Raw genomic sequence first — 16,037 nt, forward strand, 5'->3', positions numbered from 1 at the left:
AGTGCTCTTTGTGTAGCCTGTTGTAAAACTAGGCAAATATCTAGATGAGTTGATTATCCCCTGAAAGACCTCTGAGTACCCCCAGGGTACACATATCGCTGGTTGAGAACCCTGGACTTAGATTGTCTCTATTTAGGCTACCACAAGTACTTTAAGATCCATGATAAAGGCAAAGTGATTTATTAGTTTATTCAAGTAATCCATCAAGTTTCAACTACAGATTCAGGCCATTGACTTTAATGTTTTATTTGACCACATCAAATTCTGTCACCTATGACGCTACTGTAAATATCCTACATTTATCTCAGCATGCTTGGAACACTATGTGTAGAAATGTTCTCATAGGAAAGAAAAAAAAACAGTAACAAAAAAAGGTGGGGGGAGTAGAAATGACATGCAAGCAATAAAAATGGTTGCTAAGAAATACTATATTTTTGCTTGGCATAAATAAAAGGATTCTTTTTCATTGCCAAAATAAAATCAGATTAGTTTTCAGAGCTATGCAAGACTCAGTTTTGCCTGGAGAAAATTCTGCAAGAGAATGTAGAGAAGGTTCATTCCAGTTCCTCCTATTTGATCCACTAAGTAGCATTACTGGCATTAGCTCAACACACCCTAGGGTGTCACTGGCCCGTCATCCAAGGAAGATGATAGCTGTGGCTGATAGGAGAAAGCTCTGATGCTTAAAGCAAATGGTGCCTAAGTGTGGATTTCAATGGATTATCAACCACTGGTGCTTAACAGAAAGAACGTCTAACAAGACTCATGATATGGTATGATGCCAAGTTATGTAAAATACCTGGCCATTATACATGGTATATATGATGATTTGTATTGTAGTAGTGCCTCAGAGGCCCAGTCATGGAACATATAGCAAAAAGACATCCCTGTCCCAAAGAGGTAGACATAGCTTTGTTTTGTATGGTTTTCAATTCCAGCATGACATGGTCTTGGCAGAATAGGCCATCTTTTGTCTCTTGGCCACTTCAGCATGTTACATTGTGACACTTTGCAGAATAGAGAAGACTTTCTCTATACTAATATTCTTCCAGCACTGTGTGTAGCCTTCCAGCATGGAACAGTGTGATATTGAGCAGAACAGACTCTGTGAACATCAGGCCGTTCGATACTGATACTGTATTCAGATAGGACCAGAAGATTAGCTATAAAATGGTATAAGATTGAGTAAAGTTTTGATGAGCTTCCATTTTTATTACAGTCATTATGAGTACAAATGTACCATTTTCTGTTATCTTTGTAACCAAAGCAAGTCATCAGCATTCGAAAGATCAGAAAAGACAGCATGGTTGCATTACTTTCTAGTTTTCCGTTATGGTGCATCTTTTCCTCCAAGTATTATAAAAGATAATATTTCATTTGATCTCATTCCACGTATGTCAGAGGGGACGATTCTGTCCCTTTAGAGCCATGTCACTGACTAAATGGCAAGTGCATAGCACCAATTCATTCCATTGTAAGAAGAAAATGTAGTCATACACATATACGCATACCTCATTCTCATCACAACTTTAAGTTACTGGACTCCTTGATACTGTGGAAAGGGTTCATTTGGATGTTATTAATTGCCTGGAAGTCCAAGTCTGAGTCATGGAAGACCCACCAAGACCGGCTAGCAGACTGCATGGAGCACTGGGGTGAGAAATGGACTGCACTACCATACCTAGCCACTATGCGATGCTCAGGAGCTGAGTGCCCCCCTTTGCCAGATATTTCTCTTTCCTTTCCATAATGTACCGCTGATGAGATGTCTGTCTGACAGAGTGAAACAGAAAGGAAAATATTTTCTGCCATCCATAGGGTAAAGGGATTATTTGACCAACTTTCAATATGATGTACATATATGCTTGGAATGGAAAAGAGGTACATAAGTCTCTGTTCAGCTCTTCATCTTTCTTGCAATACAAGATCAATGTCTCACCAGGGCCAAGGCAACCTCATTACTCCTTTGGTGGATGGCTATTTTTTGTAGCATTCCAATAAAGTGAGTAAATCTCTCTTTTGCTGAGAAAGTACATTTAAGATGTAAGAAGCCAAATGATATGTGTTAAAATGCACTTCTGAAAAGTGACCTTGTAAAAATAGCATTCTGGATGGGAGGATATATATTTGTCAAATCTGTTCAGTTTACTAGTGAAAGGGTAATTCCTGGCCTTAAATACAGTGCATGATCTGAATGTGAAGCCTGGTTCTTTCTAGTTCATGCATTCCCTGTAATACAGACTTGGGCAATTGGAAATTAGTTAATGTGTGATCCAGGACAGAATTCAGCTCCCACTCTGTTGGCTCTGCAGAGTTAAAAGTAGGAACAATGTATTTTAATACACTTAAAGTTTAAAAGATCTTACTCCAAATACACACAAGAAGCAAATCACTTGCATGTGAAGGTAATAGTTGCACAATGACTTTTCAGAAGAGAACCACACTTTAAGGTCTAATCCAATTCGCTTTAAAGCCAATGGGAGACTTTACATTGGACATTGGGTCAGACTTGAAGGCTCCAAATCACCATCAGCTGCTGTAAAGCAATGACGGCAAATTGATCACTCATAAAGAATTCATTCCTCTCTGTCATTCAAATGTTGGAGTTTGCAATTAGACACTAAAACAAATATTGCAAGCTTGGTCCAAAACACTACAACTCTATGACTGTACTACCGCTATGTTTTTGGACTGTTGGTGAAATACTTTTTATAAGGATATAACTACATTAACTAGAATTTTTGAGTCATTGTGGTATTTTTATAAGCGTTGTTGCAGATGTAGCTGAGTTTGGTTGGGGAGGATTGAGTCTTTTCACCCCATTGATCAACTTTGCGAGCACAGACATTGTTTGTGAGTGAGTTTGTTTTAACTTCCTGTACTTTGGAGTTCAGCCATGTGGGTCTGATCATCAAGAAGACCACAGAGAACTGGCTGTTCCCTTTCCCTTTTATTTCCCCCCTTGGAACTGAGTTTTCAGCTGTGAATACCCCATTTTTACCAGCATTGGCTGCTGCTCCACAGGCCACTGCTGCAATAATAAGATGGAGCACTGCCATTACATAAAATGTAGCCTAACAGCTTTGGATATTTTGTGAGAGATGTAGTGACTACTGGTTTCTGCTGGAGTTTATAGCCCTTTTCCTCCCTAGTTTGAGGATCAGGGAGCCTGGTTATAAAGAGATGCAGAAAGCAAGATAAATTAGGATTGATCAGGCAGAATGGTGGGTGCTGCACCTAACTGGTATTCAAAAACTGAAGGTTAAAAGGAGAGCCACCGGAATGATTTGCGGTCTGGAAAATTTGCCTTACAGTGAGTGACATAAGAAGCTCGAGCCATTTAGCTCTTCAGTGGTGACATGGAGTCAACCTGATAAGTCTAGACCTAGGTAGGCAGGGAGGAGATATCTGATACTCGGTTCTTTAACTTGTCAGAAAGAGGCATGACAATATCCAATGGCTGGAAGTAGAAGCTACACAAATTCAAACTGGAAGTAAATTGGAAATTTTTACAGTGAGAGAAATTAACTGTTGGTACAACTTATCAAGAGATATGGTGGATTCTCTCACTTGAAGACCATACATCAAGAGGGGATGTCTTTCTAAACTACGTGATTTAGTTCAGTCCAAAGACATGGTCTGTGTTATGTAGGAGGTCAGACTACATTATCCTAGTGTTCTCTTCTGGTTTTAGGGCTTGTCTACACAGGGAAGTTAGTACAAAGTAAGTTAGGGTGCGAATTGAAAGTGCACTAGTTACTTCACACTAACTCCCTGTGGACACATTTACTTCACAGTAAAAATGCCCTTGGGAAGTTTATATTCATACCCTAGCTTAGATTGTACTAACTTCCCTGTGTAGACAAGCCCCAAATCTCTGAATCTATGAATTACAAGAAAATCAAGACTTAAAATTTATGCAGAAGCAGCTACATTATACATCAAACTTCTTCATCTCCTCCCCACTCAGCGTGATGCTACTTTCTGAGAAATCAAATGAAATTAGCAAAGACATTGTGGGTTTTGATGAAAATATACTGCTGACCTGGCATCTTCAATTCACAGTTGTATCTGCGGAGTACTAATCTGTAACCCTAAAGAATGAGATTTTAAAACAATATAAGCATGCAATGACATGTGTAATCTGCATGCACAATTAGTAATTACATGCACAAACCTGATTCCATGAGCAAATGGGTCTAGCCATTGGCATGTGAAATGTACCTCACTTCCACATATAATTGCAAGAATTTAACATTAAAATTAGCTATGTGATTTGCACACAAAGATGTGTATGCATGTTAGAAAATCCAATTTAACAAATACTTTTGGGCATTTTCCGTATTTTGATGTTTGTGTCTATTTAATACAGCCAGACCACTGATTAAAAATACTGCTTGGTGACACAGCTTGTTTACCTTAACTGCCCACCCACACTGAAACATGGCATGGTTTACACCAGTGGTTCTCAACAAAGGGTTCGAGCTGCAAGCAGGTTTCAGGGGGTCCACCAAACATGGCTGGTGTTAGATTCACTGGGCCCAGGGCAGAAAGCTGAAGCCCCACTGCATAGGACTGCAAGCCAGGATCTCAAGCCCACCACCTGTGGCTGAAGCCAAAGCCTGAGCAACTTAGCTTTGCGATGCCTCCTGTGGCATGGGGCCCCGGGCAGTTGCCCTCCTTGCTACCCCCTAATGCCGGCCCAGGCTTTTATATGCAGAAAAACCATTGTGGCACAGCTGGGCCGCGGAGTTTTTATAACATGCTGGAGGGGCCTCAGAAAGAAAAAGGTTGAGAAACCCCTGCTTTAGATGTAGCACATAGCCATAGGTACACTACCAGTCACTGAAAAGAGACGCTTCCCTTCAGAGGTGATCAAGAGCACTGGCAAATTTGGGGAGGGAGGTGTTACCCCAACTTCACAGGAGCATTTCACTGTCCAGAAAGCAGCCCTCCAGTAGTTGGCATTGGCTACTTTACCACTGGCCTATTTCCCAATGTAAAAACAGAAAACTGCACAAGAAACAGCTTGTCTTTAGCTAATTGCACTTGTAAAATGGAAGAACGTCATTCTAGCATTACACACAGCATCTCATTAAGTCCCTCATAATATATAACATTAAGACAACTAAAAGAATTTCCTAAAATAATTTCATGGTCAAACTGCGCAGCTGATTTGTATCCTGTAAAGCTTCCTGGGCCATAAGTTATAAATTCACTTGTTTTCTTATTGGGCTGTTTCATGCTTTCCTAAACATATAGAAAAATCTTTGATTTAATTTACTGTTTCTTCCAGAGTAATTACTGATATCCTGCCAAGAGCTTGGGGAGGACATTGAACTGCATAAGATATGACTTCAAAATGAAAAATACATCTTGCCTAATAGTCTTAAATATTGCAGACAGAAGCTCTGCATGACTTGCATCTGCCTTCTCAGCGTGAGCTAACAGCAAACTCAGGTTAGTATGTGGCTCTGAAAGTGAACTTGCAATATCACAATGCAGAGTCACTTTCCTTATTTTCACCTTAGGAGCTAATGAGTATCCAAATGATTTAAGTAAAAACGTCCAGCCCCATATTAAAAAGCATGAGAGAATTTGGACCCCGAAACCCTAGATCAATAGATTTGACATAGTTAGCCATTAAACAAGTTCTTACATTTTGTTTGCAAATTAAAATTGCTCTGTCATTGTTAACTTAGGGTATGTCTACACTACCCGCCAGATTGACAGGCAGCGATCGATCCCCGAGCGCTTTCCGGTCGACTCCTGTACTCCACCGTGGCGAGACACAAAGGCGGAGTCAACAGGGGAGCAGCAGCAGTCAGCTTACCACAGTGAAGACACCGAGGCAAGTAGATCTAAGTATGTCAGCTTCAGCTATGTTATTCACGTAGCTGAAGTTGCGTAACTTAGATCAATCCCCCACTCCTCAGTGTAGACCAGGGTTTAGTTTTTGATGGGCAGGTTAAGAAATAAATACTTTGCATATAATTTAGGGGGTACAGAATCACACTCTGTACCTTTTCATCCACAAATATCTTACCTCAGTTCCAGCAAGTGGTGACACAAATTTATCATAAATATTATGCCGTGTAATGTGGTTACCTGTTCAAGCAAATGAAAGGTACCCATAATATGCTTTTCACTGTTTAGTGATCCACTTGTTCCCGCTCCGGAGAGTTTTCTATGAGAGAGACACTGAAGCAGTTGTGTGGATACACTGTTGAGGGGGGAGAGGAAGGAATCCAGTTAGCCTTGGAATAGCTTTTCCTGAATTTGAGCGGCTCCTTCATATTTGTCAGATTCATTACGTTTGCCACAGTTAGTCATCAAAACTGTTTTCAGATGCTTGTGCAGTCAGTTGCCACCATGTTCTTTCTTAAGATGGTCTGAAAATGTGGGTCACTTTACATCACACAGTGAATGTGTTGCTCAAGGTAATATAGAGAAACATAGCCCACAAGTAGCCACAATAATCTCAAAGATAGCAAGAGTTTTTCCTGATGTGTGCAGCTAATACAGAAAAATAATAGGGGGAAAAGGAGAACAGGTATACGAAGCAAAACAAACAAAAAAATAGAACCAGAAGATATAGACTCTACTAAGGAAAAACAAATTAGTAATATGGTGACTATGTAATAGTGTGATGCTGTTTCGGTACTGAGCTGATGGTGGCATTGGAGGATCACATTTTATGCAGGTGTCACCTCAGGAAATCTTCCTATTCTTGCTTCTGTGTGAGCCATTCAGGACTTAGCTCACAGCGTGAGCGGGTATATTCCACAAGCTCTCTTCAGTGAATGCAATGGGAGCAGGCCAGAGCTGCCCACAAAAGGAATGCTGATTGACACCAGCTGAGGCCTAGTCTGCAGTAAGCCTTCAGTCCCCCTTGAATAAGGCAGTTTCAGCTTCTTGCTGCTGCCGCCACACAACACCAGCTGCCCCTAGCAGCCACACACATTGATTATTTTTGTCTGGGATTTACACTTTGATTGATGTGTGCTGAGAACAGACGGTTTGTATTAAAGAGAGCGGGAGAGAGAAAAGGAATGAGGCAAAGAAGAACTTTGAGGCTTATAATAAAGATTTAGCAGATAGCAGGAAAGCCTTAACTCCTGAATACATTAAAATGCAGCCATAGGAAAAATAAAGATTTAGCGGATGGTGTGACTCAAAACCTTTTGTTAAACTCTGATAATACTTTACCAATAACAATGGGCCCTTGCTGAGACTGTTTAGTGGACATAGTGGTATTTTATGCTGATAACTGTTCCTAGAAGAAATGCAAATGTAGAATTTTGATTTGATTTACTATCAAGCAGTGTCACTCGCAGCTTGTTAATGTGCAGTGGAAACTCCCAGCGATGCTACTTCAGACAAATTTGTCCTGAATGTCTTTATTGATTCTAAATTTAGCTTGACTCAATAAAATAGCTTCCATACTGACTGAAAAGGCTGTAGTATGCTCACAGAACTCGCTCTTCTATAAATAAAAATTACAAACCCATTACAAAGTTCAAAGCTAAAGTCAGCTCAAGAACAAAAAGCCCAATATTTATAAAGGGTGCAAGTGTAAAATAACTATGTTCAATAATAAAAAGACAATTAGTTACGTTGCAAGGAATTTCTTCCAGCATCTGTCCTTCAATGAAGACATCAAGTGGCTTGTCTGAGCTTAGAACTACTTAGAGCAGCTCTTGAATAAAACTGAATATTATCACACTCTGAGGAAAACATACAAGATCGGCATGGTAGAAAATGTCATAAACAATAGGAAAAAATGTGTGTGCATGTGCACCCAAAATTAATGAATGGGAAGTCCAGTAAAGATCACAGGGTGTAGCCTCTTTAAGAAGAAATTCTGTTCTTCTCCTGTAGTTATGACATATGGACAGGAAACAGGAAGTAGTGAAAGACATTGGAGAGGATCTAGAGATAGTGCCTTAGCACCTACGAGCCCCAGTCATAGGCCAGGACCTTATTGTGGTAGGCATTGTACAAACACAGAACAAAAAAAGGCTGGCCCTGCATGTCACTGGCAGCTCTGATAAATATATTTGGTCAAGTTAGCCTCTTCTGTTTGTCAGTTGTCCATGAGCTGCCTGCAGTTTCCTCAGATGTATTCATTATTGAAAAGTATTCACCAAACATTTTCTATTAATAATTCATCATCTGCAGGCTGCTCAGAAGCAGTTTGTTAGTTATTCAAAAGACAAACTGTGCAGATTGGCTGGTGACACAGGTCACAAGGTATGATTCTATCCCCTGATGAGATGAAATTCTTAAAATCTGTGTGGATATTCAAGTATGAGTTCAAAATTCAATGTTTGTGACTATTAATATTTGCTTAAGGGGCCTAAAGCAGCTCAAAGTCAATAGAAAGTCTCCCATTGTAACTGGAGCTGGCCAAATGTTTTGCACAAAACTTTTTTTTTCCGTTAACATTTTTTTCATTGTTTTTGGATTTGGTGGCTGGGTTGTCTGTGCTTGGTGTTTGGGGAGTGTTAAATGAAACTTTCCTGAGACACTTTTTCCTCAATTTCCAAAAAAAAGTTATAAAAAAGCAATTTTTGTCTTAAAAAAATTCAGCGTCGGTTTTGAAAACAATAATTAAACCTTTCAATACAAATTTTGAAAAAAGTCATGAAAATGAGTATTTTCTTTAATTACAGCAAACCAGAAACCACTTTAAAATTTTTCACAATCACTTTCCTGGTTTTTGGTCTTCTCTAATAGTACAATCTCCTCATTTATCTCCTCATTTATCAGTGATACCTGAAAACAAACCGGCTCAGTGAGTGCAGAATGTGCCTTTGGTCATTAAAAGGGAGCCGGAGAAGTTTACTAACAAGGTTGGACCTTAGTGAAGAGAACATCCCCATGGTTATAACTGCCTGCTGTGTGCTCCATAATATCTGAGGAAAAAAAGGGCAGGATTTTCCACAGGGGTGGGCTGTTGAGGCAGATCACATGACAGCCATTTTTGAGCAGCCAGACACTAGGGCAATAAGAAGAGAACAGCAAGGGTATCCGTGAGGCTTTGAAAAGCCATTTCAATGATGAGTCACAGTAATGTGAGCTGGTTGTCTGCACTGTGCTTTCCCAAACCTTCACCTGGCTTGTATCACTGTTCCTGTAAAGCCAACCCACTGCTTCTGCTCAGTAAAGAACATTTATTTCTCAAATCCATTTACTTTATTTAACAAACATAAGTAAAGAGGGAGAACAGAAAAAAAGTTATTCTTCAGGAAAAGGTGTTGTAAAGTTGGAATGAGAGAAACATTTTCATTTATGTTAACATAACACCACATTCTAGATCATCAAAGGTCTGTGGGACCTTCTGTTCCTTGTACCCTCCCCCTGAGTTAAGTGAAAGGGATAACGGACTTTTCTCCCATGCCTCATGGAATGCTTTGGGGAAGATGATTCTGCACCAGGTGATGCTGCCTGGCTGTCCATCAAGGTCTGCAGAGGGACTCTACCCTCCTGCATCTGTTCCTGCAGTTCAACCAGATGCCTCAACATGTCTGATTGGTCCCTCATAACCTGAAGCATCTCATCCTGAGCTGCACACTCATGCTCATGGGAAGCTTTTCTGCTCTCCATGTCTAACTTCTCAGCCAGTGAAATCCTCCATGCTCTCAGCTCTGTGTCAGCTGTCCCAGAGGCATTCATTATCTCGGTGAACATGTCCTCCCGTGTTCATTTACTCCTCTTTCTGATCAGCAAAAGTCTGCCTTCAGGTGTTGCTGACTTGCCAAATATTTTCAGCTGTCAGTCATGGGAAAGAAGAAAGGGACATTGTACATGCATAAAATGTTTCCATAGCAAGGCCATTTTCATAACCCTCCCCCCCCATTATACTACGTGCAAGCCATAACAGAATCAGAATCCGTAACCGTTCACTGCGCCATTGTGCTGCTCCAGCCATGGTGAGTAGGCCCCTCCAGGTCATGGGTGACAAGACTTTTAATGAAATTTATGGCAGGCTAATCTTGGGAGCAGAGGTAGCTTGTTGAACAATCGCCCCTCCCCGTAGCACCACGGAAAGCTGTTTACAAACAAGGCAGGAGTGAACGTTTTCACTCCCAAATTGCAGAATCTCACATGTGGGGCCCCAGTCCCCTATCAGCCACTTAGTAAAGGCACATTAGATGCCGCGTGGTTAGGTGATCCTGGGTGTCGGGAGTAGGGGGTGGTCTACATGCTTTTTTTCGTGTAAGTGCACTTTTAATGAGAACTTCCCCCATTTCCCCTGGCAATCCTATGTGATATCAGTCTCCTGAGGGTAACAGAGGTGGAAAGGAAGGAGCTGCTGCAAGCATCTGGGTATAGACCCGGTCCTCATGCTGCTATGCTGTGTACCGCAATGATGCCAGCAGAATTAATTCAGGAGTTGGGTGGGAAATTATCCTACCTTGGTGAAAGAAATAAGACTGCCCTGTCCAGAAACCTTCTGCAAAGGATTGCCGTGTACCTCCATTACAGTTTCTAAAGATATCCATGGAGGATTCCCAGGCTATCCCAGTCCACATAAACAGTCTTTTCCAGGGGGCCACACTGGAGCGGCCTCCTGTAAGCAAAGAACCACAGCACCTTGCTTTTTCTTCACAGTAAACATGCAATACCACCAAATGTGTGTGCCTGCTAAAGTTTAATTGGACTTTGATTGTAACTCTAGACTCACCAGAGGTGCCTTCCCCAGCATCACGGTCAGCCACCGTGATGTCCTGCGACCCACAGTGCTCCAAGGTTAAAAATATTTCCTGTCTTGGGTACAATGGATCCACCGCTCACCAGTCTCCCATTCTCCCTCTCTTCCCCATCCACCATATCATCCTCCCTGCTGTCCCTAGACATTCACATCTACGAGGTGTCCATGTTGCTTGTGGGGTACTGGTAGGGTCACTCCCAAGAATCGCATGTAGCTTGTTGTAGAATTGGCACGTGTGAGGTTCAGCATCAGAATGACTGTTCACCTCCTTTGCCTTCTGATACACTTGGTGAAGTTCTTTTATTTTCACACAGCAGTGCTTTGTGTCCCTCATGTAGCCCTTCTCCCCCATTCCACGAGTGATCTTTGCACAGATCTCAGCATTTCTTCTTCTGGAACGGAGCTCTGCCTGCATAGACTCTTCTCCCCACACAGCGACGAGATCCTCCACCTCCTGTGCAGACCAGGCTGGAGCATGTTTGGGGCATGTAGTCTCCATGATTAGCTGTGCTCAAGCTGGCACGCTTCTAATGCTGATAAAACAGGAAATGGGAAATCAAAAATTTCCAGGGCTTTAGCAGGGGAGGGTCTGTTTCCTGTGTACCGGGCTGCAATGCAGCAGAGTTGAGAATGAGCTCCAGAGCAGTCACAGATGAGCATTGTGGGACACCACCTGAAGGTCCATTAAGTCGAATTACACAGTGCTGCATCTGCACTACCTTGCTATCGAGCCATCAAAATTGAATTAAGCACTGCTTCTCTCACAGAGGTGGATTACAGAAGTCAACATTAAAGGTGACTTAGGTTGGCATAAAGGACCCGGTAGCATAGACACATGCATTAACAGGGCGACTTAAGGTGACTTTCTTCGACCTAACTCTGTAGTGTTAAGACCGGATGTCCTTCTAAAAGACATGCTACTGCTCAAACAGAAGCTATGGACTTGATGCAGAAATTGTTAGGTGAGCTTCTAAGCCTGTGTTATGTGTGGGTGGTCACACTAGACAATCATAATGGTCACTTCTGGCTTTCTAATCTATCACTCTAAAATAAACATTTTATAGCTGTTCATAAAGCATAAATCCCACTAGAATTTAATGAAAAATTCCCAAGAAAAGAAAAAAAAACCCTTTTACCTTTTCCCTTTCACCTGAACTGCAATCCCAAATTTTATCTTTTTACCACATTATCTTTAAAGGAAATTAACTCCCCTGCTTACTAGTCTTAGTCAAATTTAAAATAAATGATCAGCCACCATTTACTTGGCTTAGGAAACTTCCTTAGTCCCAAAGTGCTCTCATTTCAACACTTTCCTTCTACAAGAATTCCAGCTGAAACAAAAATAATTTTCCTCACTAACCTTTCAACCCAGAGTCCTCTAGTCGGTTTTAAACACAGCTCTAGAGAAAAGGATTTCCTGCTTTTTCCTTCTGAGGGCAAACTATTCATCCACCTGTTGCATCTTGTCTCACAGTAAGGTCCTGACAGAGTGTCACTGAAATCAATGGGGAACCACTTGAAGTTTCTTGCAGGATCAGGACCTCAGACTGTGATCTGGTCTTTGGGAGCAGAGTTGGTCTTTGTTGTATATATATACAGCACCTAGCAAGAGAGCGCTTGAGTCTGGTTGGGAGCTGTAATAGCTGCAGTAATGAAAATAATCAAATAAACTATTGTATAATGTTCACTAAATGGGGAATTTCTCTCCAAACCACTAGCCCACAAAAAACAAATACTCTGCACTTTCTGACCAGCTCTATGCTGAGAGAGAACTTCTGCTCCTGAGCATATGGAGGAATACAGGAAATCTAAGGTGGCATAATAAAATACTGGTTTTACATCAGCATAACTTCAGATTGACAATGCTGTACCTGAGAGCAGAATTAGGCACAGTCAAATCTGCAAAGAACTGAATCATACTGCAGTATAAAACTGGAGTGACTCTAGAGATTTCTCTGAAATTGCTCTGGATTTACACTGATATAAATAGGTTGAATTTTGGCCCACAGTCTGTCCAGGCCTAACAGACTTTACTATTTTTTGTTGGCAATGTTTGCTACCTACAAGTGACTAATTTCTCACACTAGTGAATTCAATATTCCCTCTGGAATGATTTTGGCTCTTACTAGTCTAATCTAGAAGCAATCAGTACTCCAGAGCTAAAGCACTGCTGTTCTCTAGCCAGGAGCTGTACTAGACTCACATGCTCTGAAGAATAGGCACACACTTGAGGGGTATAAAACACATTGACCACATTACACTAGACTTCTACAGATCTGTGAACAAATGCTGGAGATATGAAATACTGGAAAGTGTGATTTCTTTTCTTTCATCACGAAGGCAAGTGACTCAATCTAGAAAAGTCACCCCCTGCTGCTTTGTAATAAAAGAAGTTGAGAAGGTGCCAGTGCTGCCATGAGATGAAGACAGCAGAAACAAGCGGAAAAGAATCAGCAATTGCAGTCTCTAGAAAAGAGCTCATTCAAGATTCAGTCCTAGAGAAAGGGTGGAAGCCAAAGTCTTGTAAAGCTGCTTCTGGACTCCAGGGGTTCAGAAGGCAATAAACTCAGCTGGGATGCAGAACTCCAACTGGGAGCTGTGGCTGAACAAGGCTCTGTGGGGGTGGGAGTCCTTGCCCAGATTTCTTAGCACTGGGCTTTTATGAGTTGAGCAGTCCACTGTGGGTGTTTTCTTTGGTGTTTATTTTCACAGAATTGACTAACCTCATGCTTTAAAAATGTAGCCCTGGCATGAAAGTGGCATATCTCCAAGGCAGTGTCAACATTCGATGTGCAATCAGGGAGCAAACAGGATCTCATATTGTGTCAAAAGCTGAGCTACTATTTGCTTTCATTCCTTTTGCTTTTTTCCAGATACATAGCAGTGAAAAGAACTTTATTCTCTTCTAAAACAAAACAAATAATACCATCCACCAAAAGGCCTGGTTTCAGGAACTGTGTTAACATCTGGCTAGTAACAGGTAGTTCAGAACACCCTGTGTGGAAAGTATGACTATAAACCCACTATGGCCTACGTTTTGGTGAGGAAAAAGGAGGGGGGGACATGCATTCCTAGTGCATTATGGAAATTTCTCCCTGATTTAGAAATGGGTAAAATCCATTTTGAGAAACGTGGTCATGGATCAGATTGATGAGAAGAGTAAAAGTGCCCAGACAGACGGACATGTTCTGATTGAAATGGATGCAGTTGTTTAATCATGATTAGTGGTACACAAATGCAGCTGCTGCAGGCTGAGTAAACAACAAGCTGATCCTGCCTGGTTACTGAGAATCCTCAGCTCTTTCTGACTCCAAAGCTTGCAGGACATCAAGGTCCAGATTATTATTTGCCAGATTCTGAGAGGCGCTGAGTGCCTGCTACTCCCATTGCCATAATTGGGAGGTGCTAAGAACCCCTCAGGATTTAGTCTTGCACAAACAAACATAGTCCATGCCAGAACCAGCTATTGGCACAGAACAGCAAAGCTTATTGAAAGAACACCTGCAAAGCATCCTGCCTTAGCAGGGAGATGGAGTTGGTGGCCTAATAGGTCTTTGCCATCCCCAACTTTGATTTTATGAATTGTCAGTCACACCTACATCAGGCAGCTTTCTCAAATTCCAGTCATGGCAGAAAGAAGGCAGCAGGCTTTGGCAGTGGAAGTTGGCACCTTTTATGTGCAACTGTGCTGTAAAGGACTGAATGGAGGGCAAGGTCTTCTCACTGATAGATATTTTCCACTAGATCAAAGATAAAATCTAGTTCTAACCTGCTAGCTCTTTAGACTGTGCTTTGGGCTGCAACACAAACATTTTCTGGTGGGCTTTTTTGCCAGCTACTTGTATATGGGCAGAGCCTGATGTAGTGGTGGGGTTAAGAAGGATGCAAAGCTGCCTTTATTTTGCAAAAAGTGCCGGTGAAAAGTATAGAAGCTAAACCCTACTCTGTAACACCAATAGAAAACTGTAGAAACTCCACTGAAGTCAGTGGAGCACCTCTGGATTTATATTATGTATGATATTAAGTGACCACTATTACCATAGTTTCTGAACACCTCACATCTGTACTACACCCCTTTGAGTTAGGGAAGTTCTATTATCTCCTTTTACAAATGGGGAACTGAGGTGCAGAGAAATTAAGTGACTTGCCAAGAAGTTTGGAAGTGGAACCTGACCAGAACTCTTCCAAAGTCTGGGCTGTTTGCTTGAAACTAGGTTTTGCTTCAAGTGTTTCTCTAAAATATATTCATATTTAGAAAGTATTTTCAACACTAACATGGCTTTCCCAGGTGTTTTCTACTGGGGCACAGTGCATAGTGGTGCAATTAATCATGTGTGTTTTTAGGAGTCTAAGTGTCTTAAACTTCAGAGAAAAGCTGCTATAGATGCAGTAAGATCTTTAAATAATCAGAACTACAAACACAGGCTAGTTCATATATCTTTTAGTAAGCCCAGGCCAAATTTTTAGCAAATGTGAGTCGGAACGGTGTCAGAGGGAAATTGTGCAAATTTCAGTGATTGCATGATAATTTAGACGGAGCTTCACTTTGGATTCATTCATAGTATCTGAAACTCAAATCAAAATTCAGAGGATGCAAAGTCATTTCAATCTAAAAAGTCCCCAAACTGTTTATTCCAATCACGACTAACTGATAGATATAGGCTTCATACAGCTCTAATTTTACATATTTTTGTTCAGAGAAGACACGTGCTTGGGGTTCTTATAATATTTATTGCATTATCAGGTGCATGTACTCAGAGTATAATTATATATTGCCCTGCCGTATTCTCTTAATTGAAACAGTATTTTTATTACACTTTACTCTGGAGACTCCTTCATTCAGTGTTTGCAGTTGCTTGCTGTTGAGGCTGAAGGAATTTTTTGAGCATTTCAACCTCATTCATAATTAACTTCAGATGAAAATATACATTAAAATAAGATAGGGCTCCTATTCCATGCTGGGTCTTAAAACCAAAACACAATGGGCTTTGCACAGGCAAAACTAAGTAATTCAGTTCTTGCCCATTTATAATATCCTTACATAAAATAAAAATGGGACACGCAAAGCCACATTTTTTTTCAGCATCAACAATATGAGCCAAGGTTGATGGCAATAAAAGTAATTTATAGAATTGTGGTTTAAAATATTTGCCTAAGCAGAAAAACAAGTTCAACTATTAGTTCAAAACATAGTCACTGATGCTTTCACGTGGTGTTTTGCATGGATGCAGACAAATGCACTTTTCTAGGCCATATGGAAAATAGCACAGTATATGTTCCAAGATGTTATGATATATGGCAAAACAATCAAACCATTAAA

Source organism: Chelonoidis abingdonii, chromosome 15 (genome assembly GCF_003597395.2).
Source record: "Chelonoidis abingdonii isolate Lonesome George chromosome 15, CheloAbing_2.0, whole genome shotgun sequence".
Taxonomy (NCBI): Eukaryota; Metazoa; Chordata; order Testudines; family Testudinidae; genus Chelonoidis; species Chelonoidis abingdonii.